This window comes from Periplaneta americana, chromosome 13 (genome assembly GCF_040183065.1).
Source record: "Periplaneta americana isolate PAMFEO1 chromosome 13, P.americana_PAMFEO1_priV1, whole genome shotgun sequence".
NCBI classification, from domain to species: domain Eukaryota; kingdom Metazoa; phylum Arthropoda; class Insecta; order Blattodea; family Blattidae; genus Periplaneta; species Periplaneta americana.
This window is the reverse complement of record NC_091129.1, coordinates 44,175,297-44,201,843: the sequence shown is the minus strand read 5'-3', so window position 1 is coordinate 44,201,843 and position 26,547 is coordinate 44,175,297. Positions and strand designations below refer to the sequence as shown.

The 26,547-nt window shown below is 34.2% G+C and overlaps 1 long non-coding RNA gene across 1 annotated transcript in view; it reads right to left on the bottom strand.

Moving 5' to 3' along the window:
- The window catches only part of LOC138711833 (uncharacterized), a 40,005-nt gene that overhangs the window by 12,023 nt on the left and 1,435 nt on the right, over positions 1–26,547 (bottom strand). The window contains exon 2 of the long non-coding RNA XR_011335488.1: positions 10,539–10,600. This is a non-coding gene — a long non-coding RNA (uncharacterized lncRNA). The remainder of the gene's footprint in view (positions 1–10,538; positions 10,601–26,547) is intronic.

Sequence of the window (26,547 nt, the reverse complement as noted above, 5' to 3'; positions counted from 1 at the left end):
TGTTTAAATCTCTATTGTTGAAATGTATTTTTAAAAGTTAATGGAATTTTGTTTTGTTTTATTGTTAAACCTAATATAATATGGACTGTTTTATATGAAATATGGAAAATATATGGAAATTAACGAAAATATGTACTAAACTCTAAAATATGGAAAAATATGGAAAATAAAAGTAGGATTTTTCAACCCTACACATTGTGAAACATAAAGATAATGCAAAATATAAATTATATTAGCTTTATAAGTAAATATGTATTTACATATAAATCCTTTCCCTGGTAATGATATTACAAGTTGTAATGAAAGCATTTTTTTAGCTTATTGATTTTGTGAAGTCTTATAACTGTGCTGAAATAAAAATAAATTATCCTTAACAACATCTCTATGAAGAATTTTTAGCTCAGTGCTTTTCCTAAGTTTCATGATTATACTGATGTAATTATTATTTTCCTGAAAAATTTCCTCTTATTATAAGCAATGTTTTCAGCATATTGATTCTGTCAATTTTTATAATTTATTGTATTGGCAGAGTTATAGTACCATCTTGATTTTACATAATTTATTTTAATTCAGGCAATATATCAAATGTTACAGGTTTGTAACTATTTGCTGTTTATTCTATTAATACTAAACTAGATTATTAAGCCTGTATACCAATAGCATATTATACTCGTATATACTAGATGAATATTTTTCATAGTAATGTTATGAAGGATGATTTCTCAGAATATTGCATGATTTTCGTGAATATTATTCCATATATTTTCCTGAAAACTGTGCAACATATTTTTGGTCTTCTACATAGGGTTCTCTTAGACCAGATTGTATACTACTATTAACAACTAGTTTTACTATTATCACAACTAATATTACTACTATTGTTCAAAGTAACTGCTACTACTACTGCTGTAAATCTGCATGGACATAAATATTTATTATTTCACGGCCTTTGGAAACATATTGAAACCTCACGTAGGTCACAAACTAGATATAACTTTTCCAGTTGATAAGAAGGCAGTGAAACATATAATTAAGATTATTGTATGTATCACAAGGCCGTTAGAAACGGCCTTGTGATAAGCCTATTGTTAAGGTCAAGAAATTGTATTTATCACGAGGAGAATTTGTTATTGGAATCACTGAATACAAACTAGTAAATTTATCAGCACTAGTTTTGAAAAACAATTGCTTGAAACTGTATAAAAGTAACAATACATCTAAGCTGATGACATAGCTGTTAGGTCAACTGAGAAACCCAAATATTATTCTTCAAATAACAATATAAAGTAGTGAGAGAATGAAAGAGAGAAAATAAATATCTACCATCGAAATGAAATTAAGAATGGCGATGTATCACTGAGTAAATTAAACACTAATTGAAAATACAGTCCGGATAGACTCGGGCTCTAATAAGTCATATAAAGTTGTAGTCTCCAACCTTTAGCTGAATTAAAGTTCACATCCTGGGAAGCACACCATAACAAAGTGAGCCACTATGTACATTAATAGCGTAGCGATGTCAGGGAACTTCCCTGTGGGTTTATGGACGTTAATGATCCCTCGTAGTGTAGAATACGAAAATTAGGAATGCTGGCCAGCGCGCTGTTAAGAATGAAACAGACCATCCCTTATTCTGTAAAGCGATGATATCCAAACGATGTTCCACCGGTGAATTATATCACACAGACGAAAGTCGTAGCTATCCAAATCAGCGGGGTTACCCCACCACCGCGATCACGTAATACGATGAGTTGACGACTATCTCAGCCGAGACGGGAGACTGCCCGTTTCTCTCTTGATGTCGTAACTCCGTCGAGTTCTCTCATATACACCGGGTTTTAATTTAGAAACTTTCCAGTCTAAATAATTACTTATTTCAATTTTAAATTAATTTAAACAAAAAACACGTCAATTTAGATATTGAGGGAGAAGTATAAAACCAGTGATATCAATTGCATTTTAGGTTTCATTCCTCAACCTCCTATCACCCGTTTGAAATTTAGGGAGTAGGAGTTGTCGGGGAGTTCAGAGGCGGCCCACAGGGAATCTGTAGCGCAGGGGAGGGGCATAGAGCATGCACACCATTCCATTCCGGGCAGTATAGTGAGCCTATCCAAGCGGTCTGTGTGCGTAGACAGTCCACAGCCCGTGCCCCTCCCCTCAAGGGGGACTAATAATAATAGGTAAACTATACAACGACGATCTCATCATACCCCTGCATATCTACAATTACTTTGAATCAAATTCTTTGTTCACCAACTGTCAATATGGTTTTAGGACTTCAAATAGTACTGTGGTGGCGGTGGTGTCCTTTGTTAAACGTTGTTTTGTGGGTATTGAAAATGGTTATCATATTAGTAATAGTTTTTATGATTTCTCAAAGGCATTCGACACAGTTTCTCATGAAACTCTTTTACTTAAGCTTAAATATTATGGTTTATTTGTCTTAGTGTAAAATTTTTAGCGTCTTATTTGAATGATAGGCATCAATCTGTTTTGGCAAATGGTAAAAGGTCACAGTATCAGGTATTAAAATATGGTGTGCCTAAGGCTCAATTTTGGGACCTTTATTGTTTATTATTTATGTTAATTATCTTCCCGACTATATTCGGGATGGATGTTCTGAGTCTTTCATGTTTGCTGATGATTTAGCCGTTAATACTATTCATAAAAATAGTGACATATAGGCCCGGTTTCTTCAACCTTTGTTAAATTATAACAGTGTGTTATTCCATTTTAACTGTAAACTTAACAATTGAAGCATTTCTTCAACTACTGTTAGTACTAACAGGCTGTTAAAACCTATGTTAATTTAACGACCTATTTCATGCAGTTAAATCATTTAACTCTCTGTTAGCATAGAAGTATCCAATATGGCTGGTGCGTTAGATGCTGAACTTATATATCTGGATTATTTAGAAAATGGTATCCATGAATACATAAACAGAGCGGATGATTTCTGTGATTTGACAGGCCAGAAGTTCATACAAAGATGTACGCTATTTTCTGCCAAGCCTCACGTTTCGCTTTCAACTTAGATCCGTTTGTTTGTTTATTCTCATTAATTGGTTTATACTGCGAAATAATTTCCAGCAGAAGGTTTCTTTCGAACGAAGAGAAATTAGTCCCACGACTTCTTTTTGTTCCAATGTTTTCCATTTCATAACAGCAATTCCAATACGCTACTCCATGCTATTGTGATACAGGCGAGGAAAGAAGCAGAAATCAAACCTGAGAGAATAGAAAGACTTCTATCCTCTCTGAATCAAACAACGGAAACAAGCGAAAATCGCAATTGTCAGAGTTGAGAAAACATAAGTGAGCCTATATTTGGTTATAGGTTATGGTTTAACGCTAGAATCTCTGGTTCTAACAGAGAGTTAACAAACAGAATGTTAAAATGTGAAGTGTAAAGTTGAAGAAACACAATATTTTAACAGCAATTCATACCTTTAACTTACAGTTAATTAACGCTATGTTAGGTGCATTTTAACAAACGTTGAAGAAACCGGGCCATTACCTATGGAACTTGCTGATGTATCAAGTAGGGTTGTTGATTGGTGTAGTGCGAATAACCTTATGATTAATTCTAACAAAACTGTTAAATTAAACTTTGGTATTAATCGTCTTACTACTGTTAGTAATAATGCTGTTAGGTTTCTGGGCATCTTTCTTGAGCCTAGAATGGGATGGAAAACGCATGTTAACTATGTTGCTAAGAAAATAAGTCAAGGCCTATATATGTTAAGGTTGTTAAGGAATAATTTACCTAACAAGGTATTGTTTACAATATTTCATAGCCATATACAAAGTCATTTAAATTATGGTATTATTCTTTGGAGTCATCATACTTCTGCTCAAGCTCTTTTCATATCACAAAAGAAAGCTTTAAGATTAATTCATGGAGTATCAAATACGACTCTTTGTAAACCTCTTTTTATAAGGGCACAAATTTTGACATTGCCGTCTATGTATGTATTGGCCTGTGTCCTTTACATTCGGTATAACATTAATAATTACTTAGCATGTACATCTGTTCATAAATATTCTACAAGAAATAATACAAATTTATATATTAACAAATGTAAATACAGTATTAATCAAAACAGTTTTCTATTCTTTGCCTTTAATGTATTTAATAGTTTACCTGTTGATATAAGGAATCTTCCATTCCGAGTGTTTAGGACACGAATTAGGACTATATTATTGGCAAATCCATTGTATGATGTCGATGAGTTTTTCAATATTAATGTATCTTAATTTGTATCCATTGTATGATATCATGTATTTTAAATTGTATATGACGATGCCATACATGTTCCACATGTTTTTGCAAAATAAACTATCTGTCTGTCTGTCTGTCTGTCTATCTATCGAACTTATGGGTCTATGTAACCGTCATTGATGTAACGGTTGCGAAAACGGTTCTCATAGTATCAGCAGTTCGTAGTTCATCATTAGTTTCATATAAATTTACAGCCACTGTTACTTTGACGTAGGTATCCCCCCAGGCTGTTGCCTGTTGTGATCAATTCGGAGGCCATGTTGGGGATGCACGGACGAACCATCTCTCAGGAAAGTTGTAGTTTAGGAAATCACGAACAGTAAGCCCGAAATGCGCAGGTGCACTGACGTGCTTAAACAGTATCTCATCCGTAACTCCAGGTCCAGTCAATTGGGTTATAAATGAAATTAGAAACATTTGTGTGTTGTTCAGTAAACAGTCCTTTCAAATAATGTTGCCAAATCGCACCATTTGCAGCAAAACCTTCCCACGTTATGTAACATGTAATGTACGCCTTCTTGCACCCCAGTTCGTTTCTGCCAACTTCACAGTATTGTTTGAAGGTGCGTATATACTTGGCGAATGAACAACAAACGAATGATGAAGCAAAATTTCGTTGTTCGTTCGCTGTTTGGAACAACGTACAAGTCATCAGCAAATGGTCAGAAATCATTCACGTTCGCTTATTATCCGCAATAAAGGCAGACGAAAATATAATTATAGCAAGTGCTGCCGTTGTTATTATAGGCAGTTTAACAAAAAGAAAGTTAAAAACCAAGAGGTGATGGTGGCAGACGCCACTCTACGAAAGTCGCAATCAATATAGAGGCATTGACTTGCTTAATGATTCACGTCGAATGGAATCGGGACAGTTTCACAACTTCTGTCGCATTTCAGAAACAGATTTCGAAATATTACTTTGCAAAATAGGGCCAAAAATTTCCAAGAAAGGCACAGGCTGGCGAGAAGCAATATCTATTCAGGAAAGGCTAGCATTAATACTTCGATATCTTGCTACAGGAGATTCGTATAGTCTACAAGTTTAATGTATTTATTCAAAGTGTCGCAACAGCTGATTACCAGGATTGTTCTAGAAGTATGTACAGTTGTAATTGAGGAACTGGAAGATTTTATTAAGGTACAACTACAAGACAGGGGAAAGTTACAATATACGGATACCTCACTGACAATAATTACACTAGCCTGCGAATTTCAACTTTGTGTTTGTTGCCTAAAGTAAGTAATGTGATTTTATATAATGTCGATGTGCTGAATCCGAATTTTCAATCCGTTTGCTTCTATCACGTCAGGTTTGTTTGCAAAATCACTTTAAATGTATTTTATAATTACGTGAATTTCATCACAAACTTTTTCATTTCACTTTTTTATTTCAAATTCAAAAACAATATTTAAAAGACACAACTTGCTGAAATTATGTGTATATTTGTTCATACATGTCACTACAGTGTTTTTGCTTTGTTTTGTCTTGTTTACTTCACTATTGGATGTATAAATTAGCACAATGTATCACACAAAAAATTACACCACTCGCTTCTTAGTTGAGAAAGTCCTCCTGTTCCTCTTTCTTTTGTTTCTCTTCAGGTATTTCACGCTTTAACATCCAACAATAATCACCAAGCATACTGATGCTCCCGCGTCCCTGGCACCTTCTTTCGAACTCCTGCAGATCCTTGTGAAATCGTTCATCTTACTCTTAGCTGAAAAATCCTAAATTTTTGGCGAAATAATCTAGGTGAGAAAACAGAACATGAATTTTGATACTCATGTTACAACCAAATTCCTTGTATGATTCAAGCATGTTAGCCACAATGTTTCGGTAATTAGGATCCTTGATGCCAAGAAATTTTAAAACAACTTCACAAAACAACATCCATGCTGATTTCTTCTTTTCACCCATACTGTTTTTAATTGCTGCACCAGACATGTTTTCTTATGTCAGGACCATTAAATATATATCTTCTTTCAATTTGCTTCAGATAGTAGTGGAAATTTCTCACGTATTTACTTAAAACAGTCTTCTTCCTTATTTAAAGCTTTTACAAGCTGTTTCATTAAGCCAAGCTTGATGTGGAGAGATGGCAGCACAACTTTAGAAGAACTGACAAGGCTTTGGCGCACAACATTCTTACAACCGACTTCCAAATTTTGTCGAGGTGGCCAGTCTTTCATAGTCCAGTGATCAACTCGTGCCCTACTATCCCACAGGCAAAGAATGCATGGAAATTTGGTAAAACTAGATTGTTGACCCAGTAACATAGTAAGGACTTTGAAATCATCACAAGCTTGCCAGTTGTGTTCCTATAGTCTAGTCGCAATAACAGCAGTTGCAAATTTGTGTATGATTTTTTGAGGATCACTGAATAGGCAACGGGCACTGAACCAAAAATGTTTCCGTTATGAAGGAGGAAATCCTTTAAACTTTGCTTGGAAGCATCAATGAACAGTCTCCATTCACTAAGGTCATAGTATGGAAGTCCAAGTTTTAGCATAAATTATTTCACATTACTGCAATATACAAGATTATCATCTTCGGAGAAAGAGTATTTAAAACCTATTTCACGTTATCAGTACCAATAGAATGATGTTTAAGATTTTCTGGTCGCACAGGGATTGGTACATTAGGCACAGGTAAAATGGCTAACTGAACAACTGAATACACGATTTGATTTTTATGTTTAGAATCGTACCCCTTCACATCACACGAACAGAAGTAGCAGTCATTACTATGGTTCGACTGCTCTCTCCAAACCATAGGTACTCCAAAAGATAGCAACGGTCTTCTCCAATTGATCAAATGACGAAGTTCTTCAGTGCATACTCTACATACATTGTGTGGTGCCCAAGGTTTACTTTGGTCCCCAAGTTTGATTCCAAAATAGACATGGTATGACTTTTTCACTAAATGTGTAATATTATACCTCTACTTAGGCAATGTGTAAATCCTACATAAGTTATATAACAAAAGTGGTCTGAATTATTTAGACATCCTCGATGGAACATGGTGAATACTTTCTTACTGAACTAAAAACTTTCAACATTCTACTCCACAATGGAGCTTCAAACTGATTTCGTTTCATTTCCAGATGAAATGCAGACTAATGAAATGTAAGAGAAACTAGACGAGTTGAGTTCAGTCTCTCACCAAGGAGTGGCTGACATTTCTGTCTTTCACAAATAAAAATAATGACAAGGCTGCACGTTATTTCACCCTAACTTCCTTATGTGCTTGCACCCCCTATCTGCTAAGAAACATCCAGTGTCCTTGGTTTTCAATATAAACACCTTAAAAATATGTTGAATACATTTGGTTTTCATATCCTAACATAGTAAACCTACATATGTTAAAATATTACAGTTTAAATAATTACGGTATAAATTGTCGTATTATATTATAAGAAAATTAAAATAACAAAAAATGGTATGTGACAGGAACTTTTTGGCTTTGAATTTGATTTCAGCATGCTAAAAATACCCTAAAAACATTAAAATTTTGGAGGCAGGAATTTCATCGCAGACTAGTGTTATCTTAAAATACTAAAAAGAGAGATGTTGCCTGTGTTTGTCGAATGCGCATCATGCTTACGAAAAGGCACTTTTCAGTGCCAATAATTATTTTGTGTGCACAAGGTTGGAACTTTGTTTTTTCTGGGCGTGAATTTGTCCAAAAGGAACGACATATATTTATACGCTAACCAAGTTCCACTTCATGACTCCTCATTCCAGATTTTTTGTGGACTTCTGTCTTTCCCTCCGGAATGATGTCTGTAAGGACTCAAATTTCTTTTTGACTCATGCTCCCTACATTAAACAACAAATATGTATCCACTGAAAATAAATAAACAAAAATAATTTTCAAATTTTGCACGTGTTTGATTCGCCTGACTTGCAGTTGAACATCTTTCCGATAGCTTCCCAAACATAATGCTTTCTTACTTTATTTGCGGTAAGTAGGATGCTTGGGATTCCATAAAATTTCCTGCTCCCTATATGCATTAATAAGATTTATAACAGCGTCTTCCGTCGATTCCAGTTTCGACATCCTGTTAGTGAAATTGAACTAAGCGCTGCATTCTGCTACGAACTACAAGCTAGTGGCAAATCCCGTCCACAACGAATACCAACTTCCTTTGATGTACCGACAAGCGACGGATCACTTCCGAAAGCAAACCAAACGATCGGTTTGTCTTTGCTGTGACGTACACACGTTCCGATTTCAATCAGCGAATGCATTCGTTTGTCGTTCGTTCGTTGTTCGTTCGCTAAGTGTGTACGCACCCTAACGCATCACTTGTTGTAAAATATTTGGGACGATCGTGTTGTTTTGTAACAGAAAAATATACATTTCGTCTGGGATCTTTCGTGGATCCATAATTACGTAACCCAGCGCTCTTCAATCGAAAATCTTCTTATATCAGTCATCTCGCGACCAGTTGTCCTAGGTCCCGGGTAACTGAAAAAAGCGATGTTTACCTCACCAGTGACTGCTAACAACCGTTTGTTTACTTTTCCCCTTATTCTTGGTATGACAGGTATTTTTAAATAAATCTAGCTTTCAGGTAAAGCTTCCTATGAAGCAAACTCAAATAATTTCAAGGGAAAAATTTTTCCGGGACCTTTGGCTGAACGTACCATCGCTCCACCGACTGAGCTACCCAGGAACTTCACCCGACACCGTCACAATCGTTCCCTTAATGTCCGCATAACTCGAGTGCGGCTAAGAGGGATGAAGTTACAGGAGAATGGAGAAAGTTACACAACGGAGAGCTGCACGCATTGTATTCTTCACCTGACATAATTAGGAACATAAAATCCAGACGTTTGAGATGGGCAGGACATGTAGCACGTATGGGCGAATCCAGAAATGGATATAGAGTGTTAGTTGGGAGGCCGGAGGGAAAAAGACCTTTAGGGAGGCCGAGACGTAGGTGGGAAGATAATATTAAAATGGATTTGAGAGAGGTGGGATATGATGATAGAGACTGGATTAATCTTGCTCAGGATAGGGACCTATGGCGGGCTTATGTGAGGGCGGCAATGAACCTCCGGGTTCCTTAAAAGCCAGTAAGTAAGTAGTAACTCGAGTGCGCGACAAGGTGCCAGAAACCCACTTCGAGTGCACAAAAACTCTGTGTGACTTGAAATTGTGGTTTTCTGTTAACGTACCTACAGTAAATTATATATTATAATATAATATTATAATATAATTTTATTATCTATCTATATAAAATTAGTATATATATATATATATATATATATATATATATATACGTAGTATACAGTATAACCAAACTAAAACCCTAGCATACCACTTGGTAAATTAGGGTTCTTTTGAGCGGATATTTAATAGTAATAATAATAATAATAATAATAATAATAATAATAATAATAATAATAACGTAATTATGATGTGGATTTCTGGCATCTTGTCAGACCACTCGAGTTATGTGGATATAAAGGGAAAAATTGACACGTTGTCGGGTGAATTTCCTGAGTAGCTCAGTCGGTAGAGCGTTGGTGCGGTCAGCCAAAGGTCTCGGGATCGATATCAGGCCCCAAACAAATTTTCCCTTTAAATTATTAAAGAATTTTTAAGTTATTCTGATGATAACATCTGTGCAGTTCGTAGGTGTACAGTCACTTATGATCTATTCTCTATAGGGAAGGGGCTTTTAGAACTTAGGAAATTCACGAAGGAGAGTCTATGTAACGTGAAAATTTAACATTATCGTCTATACGGAAATTCTATTTATAAGACATGGTATTCAATTTGACTGCGCTTTGCCGTATATTTTGTGATATAATAATAATAATAGTAATATAATAATAATAATAATAATAATAATAATAATATCTTACAAGATGAATTTTCAATGCAAACGGAGCAATTCCGCTAAATTAACGTACACCAAATCTCTACTATGTTATTATTACGAGTTTTGCCATTATCAGATTTAGTATATTTAGATAACAATCAGTCTGAATTTTTTCAATTATGCGGACGATTTCATTCTAAATAGTTTCAATGTCAGTAAATAATGGAACGATATTGTGAAGGATGCTTTCTTCAATTGATTAAATTTCATACGCACATATTATTAAAGTACTATTTTATATTCATATAACTTTATTACTCCCAATGAGCAGTTGTCTTTAAACTAGTATGGTAAATAAAGAATTGCATCCACTTTTTACAAACATCATAATATTAGAATGACATTATTTATACACTCACCTTTGTACTGTTAGCACCCATCACTGTCCCGTTAAGATATGCAGTTTCAGTTTCGCGTACATCTGCATGAGAAAGGGAAAATATTGTTGTTAGTGTAGAATATATGTAAATTCTAAAAGGCGGTATTAAATAAACGATGCAGATGTAATACACGTTCAATTGCATCAACAAGTTTCTAGTTGCTCCTTATCCTGTAGGCAGGATTTTTCAGGTTGCATAACGTTTCCGATGAAATATGAAATACTTTCAGAAAAAGAGCCTAGTTTTTCTTTAATATTATTGTAACTTCGCTAATCGTTAACAATGATTAAGAAAAGCATTTGAAAGTTTACATCGAGCTTCGTCATCGTGTGAGGAATAGGAGGAAGAATTATACTGTTTTTTATTATTTATCATTTTATATCACCAGAAAGTGACAATCTAAGCCAGCTATGTCTAAGTGAGCCATAGATGGCAATTACCATAGTCGTCGTTCGACTTTATAAAGTGGCCAGATGATTGACAGCTCATCAAAAGCTCGAAATTAAGGATCACTTGACTCATGTCAGGGAACGTTCAAAATGACTGACAGCTTGATTTTATGTTGTGATAGCTGTGTGCACAGCAAGAGAATCGATCGTTTCATCTTTAAGACGTTATTTTGATACAAGTTGAGAAAAAGAAATGTTTGTGCAAATCTAGTTTTCGGGTAAATATCATCCTGCTACACATATTTTAATGTCATATTTCTCAGGCTGCCTATTATACCAGTTTTTAACTTTTAACGATTGTTTTTTACTGGAATATCTTAAGTGTTTATTTTATGTTAATATGTTTTTAATGTGACCTGAAGATGCTAAATTTATTGGCGAAAGCATTTGTCATAATTTGTAAATACTACTTCATGTAATAACATAAAGGCTCAATACATGTAATATTGTTAAGTAATTGACTGTAAGAACTTATACCATTTAATTGATACTATACTTAACGGACCCAACATGCCTTTAAAATTGCATATCGATGGTGTTTAGGTAAAATGACTTAACGTACAAAAGAAAAAATGTCAGGAACATCAAAATTATATTTTAACAAATTATTATTAATTAACTTACATGAAGAAATGTAAACATAGGCCTAATAGTTGTCAAGAAACATATCTTCACGTAATTAAATTTTAATTACAGCGACATAGTCACATTAAATAAATGAGGGTTAAGCCATCGATATGTTATATAACTAATTACCTTGATATTTTAAAATAAGCATGTAAGCCTATAATATTAATTTCCGAATAAACCACTTTTATGAATTTGTTTAAATGCGAACAAACATATTGTCCACAAAGTTCAGGACTTCATGTATAGTACCATAAGTACAGTGTAAAACGTAAGTGTTCGAAGAATGTAGCTCATAGTCTGTGCCTACATCGAACCCGAACTGTAGGCAACGACGTCACAATTAGACAGGTGCTACGACTGGCACGCTCACCACAACTCTCTCGTAGTAGACGGTGTCCTTGACAGAACTGGTCTAAGCCCATAATTAGAATATTTTTGTTCAGATATTGGACGAACTTGATGGAGCTCGCATAGATTTTGGGCCTCCTTTTAAATTTACAGTTGAACTAGGTTATAGCGTCATCGTAGAAACTGAATAAATGACGGCACAATAAACGTATGTCCGCTTCAATAACACTAGCCTGCAAATTTCAACTTTGTGTTTGTTGCCTAAAGTAAGTAATGTGATTTTATATAATGTCGATGTGCTGAATTCGAATTTTCAATCCGTTTACTTCTATCACGTCAGGTTTGTTTGCAAAATCACTTTAAATGTATTTTATAATTACGTGAATTTCATCACAAACTTTTTCATTTCACTTTTTTATTTCAAATTCAAAAACAATATTTAAAAGACACAACTTGCTGAAATTATATGTATGGTTGTTCATATATGTCACTAGAGCGTTTTTGCTTTGTTTTGTCTTGTTTACTTCACTATTGGATGTATAAATTAGCACACTGTATCACACAAAAAATTACACCACTTGCTTCTTAGTTGAGGAAGTCCTCCTGGTCCTCTTTCTTATATTTTTGTCTTCAGGTATTTTACGCTTTAACATCCAACAATAATGAGGATGCATACTGATGCTCCATCGTCCCTGGTATCTCCTTTCGACCTCCTGCAGATCTTTGTGAAATCGTTCACCTTGCTCTTCGCTCAAAAATCCTAGATTTTCGGGGAAATAATCTAGGTGAGAAAACAGAACATGAATTTTGATACTCATGTTACAACGAAGTTCCTTGTATGCTTCAAGCATGTTAGCCACAATGTTTCGGTAATTAGGACCCTTGTTGTTACCAAGAAATTTTAAAACAAATTCACAGAAAGATATCCATGCTGCTTTCCCCTTTTCACCCACAGTATATTTAAATGCTGAATCAGACATCTGTTATCTTTATTCAGGATCATTAAATATGTTTTCTTTTAATTTGCTTCAGATAGTAGTGGAAATTTCTCACATATGTACTTGAAACAGTCTCTTTCCTTATTTAAAGCCACGTTCTGCAGCACCCGACTCTGGTAGATAGTCACTGTCACTCATCACAATTTCCCTCACCACTACATCAGACTCAGATGAAAACTATTCAAGATTGTCTAGTCGCACAGTGATTGGTACATCAGGCCCAAGTGGTACGGGTAAAATGGCTGACCGAATAACTGGATACACGATATGCTTTTTATTTTTAGAATCGTATCCCTTCACATCATACGAACAGAAGTAGCAGTCATTACTATGGTTCGACTGCTCTCTCCAAACCATAGGTACTCCAAAAGATAGCAACAGTTTTCTGCCGTTAATCTAATGATGAAGTTCTTCAATGCATACTCTACATGCTTTGTGTGGTGTCCAAGCTTTACTTTGATCTCCAAGTTTGATTCCAAAATAGCCATGGTATGACTTTTTCACAAAATATGTAATATTACGCCTCTGCTTAGGCAATGTGTATATCCTGCATAAGTTACATAACAAAAATGGTCTGGATTATTTATACATTCTCGATGCGACATGGTAAATACTTTCTTACTGAACTAAAAACTCTCAACTTTCTACTCCACAATAAAGCTTCAAAAACTGATTTGGTTTCGTTTCCAGGTGAAACACAAACTATTGAAATGCGAGAGGAACTAGACGAGTTGAGTTCAATCTCTCACCAAGGTATGGCTGACATTTCTATCTCCCACAAATAAAGATAATGGCAAGGCTGCACATTATTTCACCCTTACTTCCTTATAAGCTTACACCTTCTATCTGCTAAGAAACATCTGTTAACCTTAATTTTCAATATAAACATCTTAAAAATATATTGAATATATTTGGTTTTCATATCTTAACATACTAAAACTACAGTTGTTAAAGTATTATAGTTTAAATTATTACGCTATAAATTGTCGTAATATATTATAAGAAAATTAAAATAACAAAAAACATGGTACGTGATAGGAATTTTCTGGCTTCGAATTTGACTTCAGCATGCTAAAAATACCCTAAAAACATTCAAACTTTGGAGGCAGTAATTTCATCGCAGACTAGTGTAATTATATAATTTATAACCCCATATTCGTACTTTTATATAACTTCTCTTAACAGAACTCCAGGTTTATGTTCAACGTATCTGCACCAAAATTATGAGTGACGTTTTAAGAGATATTAAGAAGTTTTGTACGTGCGTTTAAAATTGTAAAACATAGTAATATTTTATTATTTACTTGTTATCGTCTGAAAACAACACTTTATACCAGCATATTCCTAATATCCGTAGAAGCAAGATATTCTTTCGTGCTACATACTTCTGAAGTAAATCATTAGATTTCTATTTTCAGTTGTGTTGTAACACTGGGCTGATACTACTCTATTCCCTTCTGGATATGCCAAGATACAGAATCGTCATGGTCGTTCTGATAAAATATTGCAAGATAGGCCTATACTTAAGTGTTCTGGTCGAGCTTAGACTTGTTTACTCTCATGAAATGTATCTGCATATGTACGAGTAGTAAGTAGGAGAACGAGTTCATTACGTCAAATAGATGAGGTAACATTGAAGACAATGATATGAAATACAAGTTTCTAATCTTGATATTGATGCTCGCATATTTTTCATGTTTGCAGTTCGTTTTCCGCATATACTCCAGTTACATTATTATTATTATTATTATTATTATTATTATTATTATTATTATTATTATTATTAAATTGGTATTAGAACAAATTAGTATTAATATTACTTCATGTTCTCGAAACCATTCATAAACACTTAATTTCCCGTTGTCAATAAACGCAGTGAAATTCGGTGAATTATTTTTTTAACTATTTCCTGACTGTAGTGCAAATGTATTTCTTCCATACATTTAAGCAGCATTTCTTTGAAGTAGTACGAACAATTTCTTAATGATTTTCAGATATGTACTAAGAGGAATAATAAATTATTTATTAATGATTTTCAGACTCCTTTATTGAACAACTGTTTTCAGAACATGGGAGAGATCATTGTAAGATGAAGAAAAAAGTCCGTAAGATTTGCTGATGATGTGGAGTAGTTAGCAGAAGACAAACGATATGAACGTTTATGCTACTGGAGATAATAATAGCTATGAGCAATATGGGATAAAAAGAAAAGCAAACAATACGAGGACCATGGTTGTCGGGGGGGGGGGGAAATATATATATATATAACAGTGCGAATGCGAAATGAACCAGTGGAACAAGATGACACCTTCAAATACTTGTGGTGTTAATAGGAACTACTGCAAGGAAGTCAAAAGGAGGATAACAATGACAAAGAAAACTTTTAATAGGAAAAAGAGCATCTTCTGCGGACCACTGCAAAATAACTAAGGAAGAGATTAGTTAAGCGCTTCGTGTGGAGTGGAGAAAAATATGAACATTACTTGGAAGTGAAAAGAAACGACTGGAAGCAATTAAAATGAATATGGGTGAGAATGAAGCGTGCGAAATGGACAAACACAATACGAAATGAAACTGTGCTAAAACTTATCAAGAAGACAAAAAGAAATTGGCTGGGTCACTGGGTGAGAAGAAACTGTTTACTGAATGATGAAAGTACTGGAAGGAGATCATATGCGGAGACAAAGAGGAAGGCGAAAATTGAGAAAACTAGAAAATACAGGTTATTCAGTGAAAAATCTGCTTTAGGGCACAAAACTATGTATAAATGAATTCAGATCTCTTGAATTATACTTGTTGTTCAAATTGATATTGAAATTCTCTTACATTTTAGTCAATATATCGAGTAACCTCCCTCTAATTTTAAATTATTTTTAATTCATCTCTCCCAAGTTAAATAATTATACAAATTACCGTCGAAACATATCTTACACATCTTTCTTTAACGTTCCTGAAGAAATTCATATAAGTAAGTAATTATATTAGTGCTTAACATAAGTCCTTATTATTTGCTTCGTAAGAATTTATGTACAGCCACAATCGCTGTTCTGCATGGTTCCTTTCTTACAGCAACGTCATCTAGCAACAATGCGCTAGTCCGTCCATGACAGTGGGTCCCATGGCAACCGCCTCGACCACACCAAATGAATCAGGGAATACTAAAACGTTCTAAGTCACTATTTTTACGAAATTGATTTAATGGCGGGAAGTCATTCTTTGAAGGTAAATACAACTATATATGCAAAAATATTCTAAGTCAAGTCTCTTTGTATGGTGATATAAGAGTTCTGTATTGCGTATTGAAAACAAAAACGTTCTGAGTCAGTGACACAGAGCCATTTTGTTTCCATTGGCCAGACTGACTCAGAAGTTTTTCGTTTGTATTGGCTAGACTGTTCTCCCGGTAAATTGAAACGGTGACAGCTGAGTTTGTTTTGTAAGATTTCAGTGTTAGTAAGAGATTGAAAATGGATGGAGAATTAATCAATCAAAAACGTTTTATTCACGGCTTCAGTCTGAAGTATGTCCTGACAAATCTAAAGATCAACATCATGTTCTTGCCATTGCATTCGATTATATGCAGAACATTTCATTGCCAGTTATCCCTGTACAAGGCACTTTTTATCTGAGACAGCTAAATGTCAACTCATTCTGCATTCATGATGTCAAGAAAAACCATGCAACTTTGTACATTTACAATGAAGGCATCGCAAAAAAAGGCCCTAATGAGGTGTGTTCTTTCGTTTTCGAATACCTTAGCTCTGTCCTAAATGATATAAAAGAAGTTCGTGTTTACTGTGACAACTGTGGAGGTCAGAATAAAAGCCACGCTCTTAATAGTGTATTTTTGGCCTTCACAGATTCGGAGAGATTAGAGAAAATTGAACAATTCTATCCTATCAGAGGGCATTCTTTTTTGCCCTGCGATAGGGATTTCGCAGTATTGTCAAAAGGACCATGAGAAAACATGACAGATTTTACAGCCTGCATTAGTTGACAAAAATTATCATAACTTCAAGTTTATCTGAAAATTTTACAGTAGTAGAAGTTGAAATATGTGACATTAAAAATTTTAAAGACTGGTGGCAAGAGTTTTACAAGAAAACATATGTATCCGAGGAAACAAGAGGGCGACAGGTACAGAAAAAGAATCTAAGTGCAATTTGGTATAAGTTCTGTAATGCAGTGTACTTATGATGGTGACACAGCTGTTAAAGGTACCATAGTCACAAGAAGCCACATTGATGGGTTATTAGTAAACACGTACAAGCTATTGTACAACAGTGACCCTCGACCATCTTTTCCAGTGCGATTAGCGTACGAGACAGGTAAAGTATATATAAAACCCCAAAAAGTACAAGAGATTAGATCACTATTGCCATATATGTACCTCTAGCGTACACAGACTTTTATGAAGAGTTGTTAAACTTGCCCACTGGAGGCGTAGATAACGGCGCGTAGGAGCAAGAAGTTGATTAAAATAATAAAAATTGGCCTAAAATACGTTTCTATCCAGTACACTTTATTAAAATGTGAGTTTTAGTTGACACTATTGTTTGTACACAAAATAGTTTAGACAATATAAATATTCCATGAACAATTTTTCAATTTCTTCTTAATTTTCCCTCAAGTAAACTAAAAGGTTCTAAGTCACACACCCCAATTCTATTTTTTTCTCATACATTTTATTAAAATGTGAGTTTTAGTTGACACTTTTGTTCGTACACAAAACAGTTTATACAAAATAAATATTCCATTAAGAATTTTTCAATTTCTTATTAATTTTCCTGAAAGTAAACTAAAAGGTTCTAAGTCAGACACCCTAATTTGAATTTTTTAAGGTTTATAGAAGGAAAAAAAGTGATTTTGGTTATGATTTAGCTCAAGTTTAGGTCATATATTAAAATGTAATTTTTTCATATTATTAAACAAACCCAGAAAGTAAAGAAACAGTTTTTTTTTTAGTTTTCCAAAAAACAAGGTTGGATGACTTAGAACGTTTTAGTATTCTCCGATTCGAATACTCTCAAGGTAGCTTCTTCGCTCAACAACCACACTCTTGCTCAGCATCGGCCAGTGGTCACTCCTTTCATCTAGAAGTCCATACGCTTCCATAGAAGTTACTAAGCTTATCTGGATTGTCCACCATTTCCACTTCCGGTTGTCTCGAACATTCTCGAAAGGAATCTTCTAATAATATCCAAGATTATTCACTTAAGGAACACGCACCTCACTTCAGTCAGAGTTCGGAATTTTTCAATGTTTCTTGTGACATTTCACACACATTAATCCTACAAAGTTTTTGGAACTTTAATAGTTAGGCGAGAAAAATTTCACCATGCTGCATCTCTTGAATCCAAGCTTCTAATTTTCCCTAATTTGCCAATCATTGTCTTTCACATTCCTACCCTTCCTTGTTTCTCTGACTTCATTATTCCATGAGAGTCGGGATCTTCCTCTTTTTCTAGACTTTAATGGCTTTGAATAATATGTTTTTGAAGACAAGTTCTCCTTTGTCATTTTTCTTACTTGCCCTTCCATCTCCATTCCTTTTACTTTTCATTCATTTCTTTTCAAAATTTTCCACATTTTTGCGCCATACAAAGTATTACTTTTTACAATTATTTTATATTATAATATTTTTATAACTTTTTATCTGGTATAGCCTACTAATAAGTTATTACTGTAGTTAAGATTGTAAAACTGTTTGTTATTACTTGCCCACTTGTTAGCAGAGAACGTGGGAAAAAAGAAGATAATGACATAATAATATCATCAGATAATTTGTTTTTGAAGTAGATGATTTAGCGCTAAAGTAATTATGTTCACCTCGATGTGCAGATGCTGTAAAGTTTGGCAAATGAAATGAAAATCGAAATAATTGAATAAGTTGAGAAAATGTGGTACTTTTATATAATGATGCATGAAATCATAGATGTGGCAAATCATGGGGAACTGACTATTGTGTTGAAATATGCAATATGAGTTAAAATCGAAGAAGAATATCTCGGTGTTTTTGAGACAGACCTTACAAATAAATGGGGACTCATCGTATCGCCTAATTCTGTCAGTTCTGAACGATGTAGGTTCAGAGACCTCTAATATAATAGCTCAACGTTATGACGGGGAAACAAATATGTGTGAAAAAGGTGTGGCAGAACGATTGAAATTCTCACATAATCTCTGTGTACTATTAAGTGCATTTTTTAAAATTTGTTCTTGTCGATTTGTAGAATATTTCCATGATTGGCAATGTTTTCAGTATAGTACAGTAGTCCAAAACTGTTGTTATATTGAAGCCTCATCAAAATGCCAAGAACAATTATAAAAATAAAGTAAGTCGTTATCGGTTATATTAATAGAACAAACTTGTTTTTCAAAATACTGAGTGACATTTCATTTATCAGTAGATAAGGAAGTCTGCGTGCTGTTCAACAGCACTTGCAAGAAATAATGCAAACTGCAAATTTCATTGAATAATACTAACTGAACTGCAAATAAATAAAAGACTTAATGATTTGCGAAGTAAACTGCACTGGGAGGGACAGATTCCAACATGTAAACTACACTGAGGTGGTTCTCTTGAAATGTTTGCACAGTTGTTGGACGAAAGGGTGAAACTGCACTTTTTTGGGGGTGAATTGATGTTCCCAGAGTTGACTCTCTCCATGCTAGGTCTAGCAGGTGGTGTGTCTTAAAATTGCTCTTTTATAGCTATTTTCACAAACTGGAATGACATTGTTTTTGAGTAGGTTAGTGGGAACAGACTCTTTCTTAGCCAAGGAGTCTGCTTGTTCATATACATAGATCGAGCAGTGACCAGGTATCCACTGTTGAGCAACTATTTTATTGATTGCTATTGCTTGGACTTCCCCAACAAAAGCTGATGTATTCTGGCCTACAGGGATATAAAATGAGAACAGGCTAGTACAGATTCTAGCTCCAGCATTCAAGTGTTCAACTATTTTGGATTTATCAGTGTAGATGTGTAGTCAATTGGATCCTGAGTGTGGATGGTCTCAGATTAATTAGGAAAGTTTAAGACTCATCTGATTTACTGGCGAAACGCCTCTCCCGTTTTGGGAAGACAACGTATTGAAAATTGTGTAACTCTAATACAGAGATGGACCGACATCACCTTTCAGTATGTTCTGGCCAACAGTGACTCACAGAAGTGGAACGCTATTGAGAAACCAGAAAGATGTTTTTTTTTCTATGAAATTGTTTTTAATCTTTCTTAATGTTTGTTCACTTGTTGTTTTCTTTGTGGGTTAATGATTCTGTAATCAATTTACCAGCAATTAGATAAATAAATAATACATAAAAGAGTTTAAATTACCCGAAGTGCACAATATTTTATGATACAGAGAAAACGACAAAGAAAATGCGTACTGGGGAAAAACCAACACAATCCATTCACCACGTCTAAAACAACAGAGTCCATTCAAAAGTATTAGTTCTTTCTGATGACGATTAATCATGAAACAGTTTCATTATGGGGTGTAAGTCCAATTTAGTTATTTTAAACCTGAATTGATTTTTTATGATATTATTCATTTGGGTCTGAAATATTTTGTTCTATTCAGAAAATATACAGCTTACCAAAATATTTCATTCATCCAGCTACATAATAAAGTTTACCTTTCTTCTAATATGATCTTAATTTTTCAGAATAATGAGTGGCTAGGTTTACATTGAGAAAGTTAGTAATATTAAATCTGAAGGTACCTGGCTATTCTGTGGGGACGTGCGATTATTGTTCCCGTTTTAACGTTTAGTGTGTATGGTATTATGAGTGATTTAGTTCATTTTGTAACTGAATCTAATTCCGAGAGTGATGAAAAGTCACTTGATAGTTAAAAAACGGCATAGAAGCGGAAGATGGTAAGCAAAATGAAGGTAGCGTCGGATGTTCATGTGACTAAACCATATTTGAGCACTGGGGAAAATGATTGACGTCAAAGTACAAGAAAAAGCTTCTAGTAGCCAGAAGGCTTGTTTGACAATTAAAAATCTGTGAGAACAAACTTCATTAGCGAAGTACATAGAGAACTACAATGGGTCATTCATTTTTACTGTGATGACGGAGAAGAAAAGGAGAGGATGACGTTTACCAATGACCAATTTCAGACCAAGTAAACTAGGTGAACTAGAAAGGCTGTATAATATTCTCCTCCAAACTTTCTGTGGAGAAATATCGTGATTTGGAGGACCATGTAGGACTCTATGAAGACAAAGGCTTCCCGGAAGTCTATTGTCATCTTCTTTCTGAACCTGAGGCTGTTGGTCAATAAGAATACTCAGAATATGATGAGTCTGATAAAGATTTTTAAATGGTTAGTACTACGAGTATTGTCAAGGTCTGCACTCTCCCGTCTCTTACGCCCACACTATCTTGCTACCATATCGCCGAATTTCATCGACTGGGAGTAATCATTTCTCCCCCATTTCAGGTGGGAACACTATCTATGGAAATTATGCTCTTGAAATAGGAAAGTTAACTTATGTAAAATATATATTATATAAAAAATTGAGGAAGTCTGATATGCTGCATTAAAATAATGTACAGTAATAATATTTTTATCTAATAACATTACTATATTTAGCATTATTTCATTAAAAAGTTGAGGAATTTTGATATATCTCCTGTATAGAGTATATACGTAACAATTTTGTGTTTACTGATAAACTATCTTTAAGGGGTTAAGTACAGCTTACAGCAGTAAAATTTTGGAAATATTCAACATTTTTCCTCCATTACTGTATTTTATACAACAATGAAAATTAGTATGTGTAAAACACTGTCCTTCTGCTGTATGAAAAAAATATTTTTACGATTAAAAAACAAATTATCTACATTTTTTTTTTCAAAATTCAATTCACTGTGCAGTGATGACGCGTTTCCCATATACCTAAAAAAACTATCCAACATCCCATGATGAAATTTTTGTGGGTATTTATGCATTTCATCTACAATGTGATGCAAGATCACTTCTCTACCTTTGATAGATTGTCTGATAAAAATAAATTCATTTTAAAAAATGGTCATATATCAGTATTTTCTTCTAACACAAAATAAAAAAAATATGATTTATTAAGGAATGTAGTTGAAAGAGCATGATATTGTAAAAATGAGTTCAGCAATAAAATAAAAGAGAGAGAACATGAAAAAATTAACAACTTTTTGAGTTATGACGGAAACGCTTGATCACTGCACAGAGAACTGCCATCATTTGGAATCTTGAAATTTATATATGTATATATATATATATATATATATTTTTTTTTTTTTCAAATCTTAAAAATATTTTTTTTTCATATAGCATAAGGACAGTGTTTTATACATACCAATTTTCATTATTGTACAACATAGAGCAATGGAGGAAAAAAAAATGTTGAATATTTCCAAACCTTTTACTGCTGTAAGCTGTACTTGAACCCTTAATACTGTAATTAATAGTAACCAAAGTTTGTTTGAAAGTCACGAAATCATTCAATAAGAAAAGAAATTGGCTATACTTGGAAAAAATCAACAGTGTTCAATTAATAGTTACGTAATTAATTAAAAACTCTGAAATTTATTGGTGTCTTTACATCATATTACCAGTTGTGATTGATAATAATCTAAGGAATTTTTTTAAATATTAATCTCCTATATTAACTCTTTCTTTAAAGATATATAAGTATTTTCTTTTTGAAATTAAGTTCCTGAAATTTGTGTAAATGGACTCAGTTCTCCCTTTGTACCTTAATTTAGTAATATTTTGTTTAATAATATGGGTACGTTTCTGTCAATTATCAAAATTCACTACTACTATTCCAGTCAATTATTCCCCCTTTAGGAGAGGACTCAGACTGGGAATGTTATCTCACGCAGGCCGCTCGTGTGGACCCTTTGTACTACTCGGGATGGATTGATGTGCATTCCTTAAGGCCCTCCGCGCTACAAATCCCTTCGCGCGCCGCCACCGAACTCTCCTACAGCTTACATGATCCTTTTACCTTTTTCGCATAGGCCTCATCGCGGTCCATCAACTCCAGTCCCAATTCTGCTTCAATTGGTTTAGGAAAAATCTCAGGAAAACAACAAGATAACTTGTCCCAACTACCGTTGATCTGGTACTACAATAATTTGGCATTGTTATGTATGTTTTCTAACCTCTCACTTCTTTTATTTAATACATTCTCCTCCAAGTTTCTCCCTGAAGCGAATTATACATAGCTTCTACCATCGGAATTTCCTCTTTGAATTTATAGTCTTATCATCATATATCTTCTCCACAGGAATCAGCCAACGCAATTTGGCTCATGATGTAAATCATCGTTTCTCAAACTTTTCTGAAGTAGGGACCACTTTTTAAAATCAGAACAGTATTGCGGACCACCTTACTCTTGTTCCCTTCGAAAGCAAATTTATCATTTTTGTAGCATATTTTAAACCAGTATACTTATAGCCTATTTTAAAATAGAATTAATGAATTAAAATTAATTTAATGTAATTAATTTATATTAGTATTAACTAATTAAGTTAATGTTAATAGAAGAAAAATCGTTTCCGATTTTTTAATAATTCAAGGTATTAGAGTTTAGATAATCTTTAACTAATTACCTTCTGTTTCGAATTTCATTTCGAGAGTTCAATTAATTTTTTTTTCTCACTCAATGAATGTGTGTTGTTTTCAATAGTCCAATGAAAGGGATCACAAACCCATAAACATTCGTCATGTTTACTTGGAAAATAAGTTTTAAATTGTGTTGTATTATTGGTGTACGACGTACAGTATGTGACCATTTGAATGTGCAACCTGGGTGTCGGAAAAACTATTAAGAAAGTCATAAATACATGAAAAGGTTCGGTACTTGGGTCCTCTGTTATGAATTCGGGTGGTCCTTGACTGGGTTACAGGCGCCAGATATACAGGGGAAAGATGGCGAGAAACACCACATTCATAGTGCTTTAAATCCCTCTTTTGTTGTTGAGAGTAGAGTGGGAAGTCGCTAGACAGGAAGGGTAATAAATTTCATTAAATGTCAGTACTGGGAGAAAAAGTGAAAGGCGATTGCTATGTGTCATTTCCAAACTCTGAGATTTTCAGCTATAGTATGACAAGCAATTCGTTTGAATTTTATTTTTTCTTCTGCCTTTTTTGAAGGACCAAAAGGTGAGACCTCGAGGACCACAAGTGGTCCGCGGACCATAGTTTGAGAAACACTCATGTAAATTATTTAATATGATATGCATTTTATACTTATCGTATTTCTCTCTGTTTTTATTTCTTCACAATTATACCATTAAATGGGCTAAGGATTATTCAAACTGAATTTCTCCTCCTAGGGAATGAATACATGCCTCCCCTTAATCTACGTGGTATCCTGTATTGTCTTTGTCGTACTAAATTTCTCATTATAGAAGTTCCACCTTATATCAGTCAAATGTGGGTGTAGAATAAATCCAGCTTGGGGTCTTGAAAACACTTAACAGATAAAAAAGGTCCCTGGGTAAGAAAAGTTTAGCGCTAAATTAATGACTCGCTGTTAGTAAAGAATGACAGTTTGTAACAGCAAATATGCTACATGGCTGTAATATAGTGTGTTGTTGATAACATTGTTTTTACGGTTACTACTCAACAGAACCCATGTTTGGTCAAGGCATTGAAATGGTATTCAACTTGTATACTTCTGATCTAATAATATATATCCGAACTCTATGGGCATAATTAAAAGATGTTTTCGGAAGAGTTGTAAGGCTTTGTTTTTACATAGAGAATCCATGAACGAAAAACTTTACTAATGTAGCAAATTCATAAGTGTGGTACTGTTAATTGCAATTATTTTAGATCTGAACGTGTCTTCATAGCTTATTTGACTTACTGCTGAAATCGTTGCTAAAATGTTACATTTAAGTTCTCTGATAACCGGTTGCATGTAATTGCTTTTTATTGGACACACTTTATTAGATAAAGTTACTGATTTTTGTTCTGTTCCTTCTACAGTATTTTACTATAACTTTGTATAGTATCGTGTATTGTCTCCAAATTGAATATATCATAAGGTACACTTGGACATCCCCAATGGACGACTGGAGATATGTGATAGACTACATAATGGTGCAGGAAAGATTAATAAATTGCGTAACAATGTAAAATCTCTACCAGGAGCGGATAATAACTGAGATCATGTCCTTCTAATAGGCAAAATAGATACACCTCTGAAGAGGATAAGAAGAAGACAGGTGCCGAAGAAATTAGACATGGAAAAACTTAAGAACGAAGAAGAAAGAAGAAAATTTGAAGAACATTTTGAAGAGAAAACAGCTGAATTAGAATTTACACCATAATAGTAATGAGTACTTGACTCATATAAAAACTGTATAGAGAAAACAGCAGAAAAGGACAATAGGATAGAAAGAAATTATGAGTATTGGAAGACCCTGGGTCATAGGGAAAATGCTGGAGAAATAAGAGAAAAGGAGAAAATGGGATAACACCAACGCAGAAAAAGACAGAAGGAACTACAGGAAATTAAAAGACTAAAAATAGAAACCGTTAAGGCAAAGAAAGGCTGGATGAAAGAGAAATGTGAAGAAATAGAGAATCTGTAGAAAAAAGTAGATATGGTTTAATGTATAGCGAATTAAAATATTTGGACCTCAAAAATAAGAACCGATATTCCATGTGGTTGATAGAAGACAAAATCGTTAATGGAATAACAAACAAAGGAATACTGAACACATGGACGAAATATGTAAACGAGCTATATAAGACAGAGAATCGTCGAGATACTTTAGTTACAAAAGATAAAGCAGCCGTATCGGAAGTTAAGTTGAGTTTCCTACGCCAAAGAAAGAAGTTAGGCCTAAACTAGCATTGAGAAAGGAAGAAGGGAAAGCAACAGGAGCTCATGAAAACCCTATTGAATTAATGAAATGCTTCCGTGAAGACAAGAAGAAAATGATATCATGCACTATCTTCTGTGAATACCGAATCGACGTTTATATTTTAACAGTAAGATGTTAGGAAAGTTGGAAGAAGAGGAATTCGGCTTAAAAATGGGAAAAAATACGAGATATGCAATTGGACTGTTGCGAATAATCGAAAAAAGATATCTGGAGAAAAATAAAGACGTGTTTGTATCTAGTATTTGTGCACCTGCAAAAGGCTTTTAAGAGAGTATAGTGGAATAAACATATGGAGATCCTCAAAAAAGATTGGAGTGGATTGGGAAGAGCCGGGGATATTAAGTAATCTTTATATGAAACAACAAGTCAAAGCCAGAATAGAATAAGAAATGTCAGAGGGAAATGGAATAAGGAGAGAGGTACGACAAGGATGTCCTTTATGATCTATTCTGTTCTACATCTTCTTGGATAATTTAATGAAGAACAGTTTTCAGTATATGGGAGAGGTGATAGTAGGAGGAAGAATAATAAAAGGTGCACAAGATTTTCTGATGATATGGCGTTGATAGCAGAAGAGGAGCCGATACTAAGGCATATACTATTGTAGCTGAACGACAGTGTTGTGAGCAGAATGGACTGCAGATAAATGCAAACAAGACGAACAA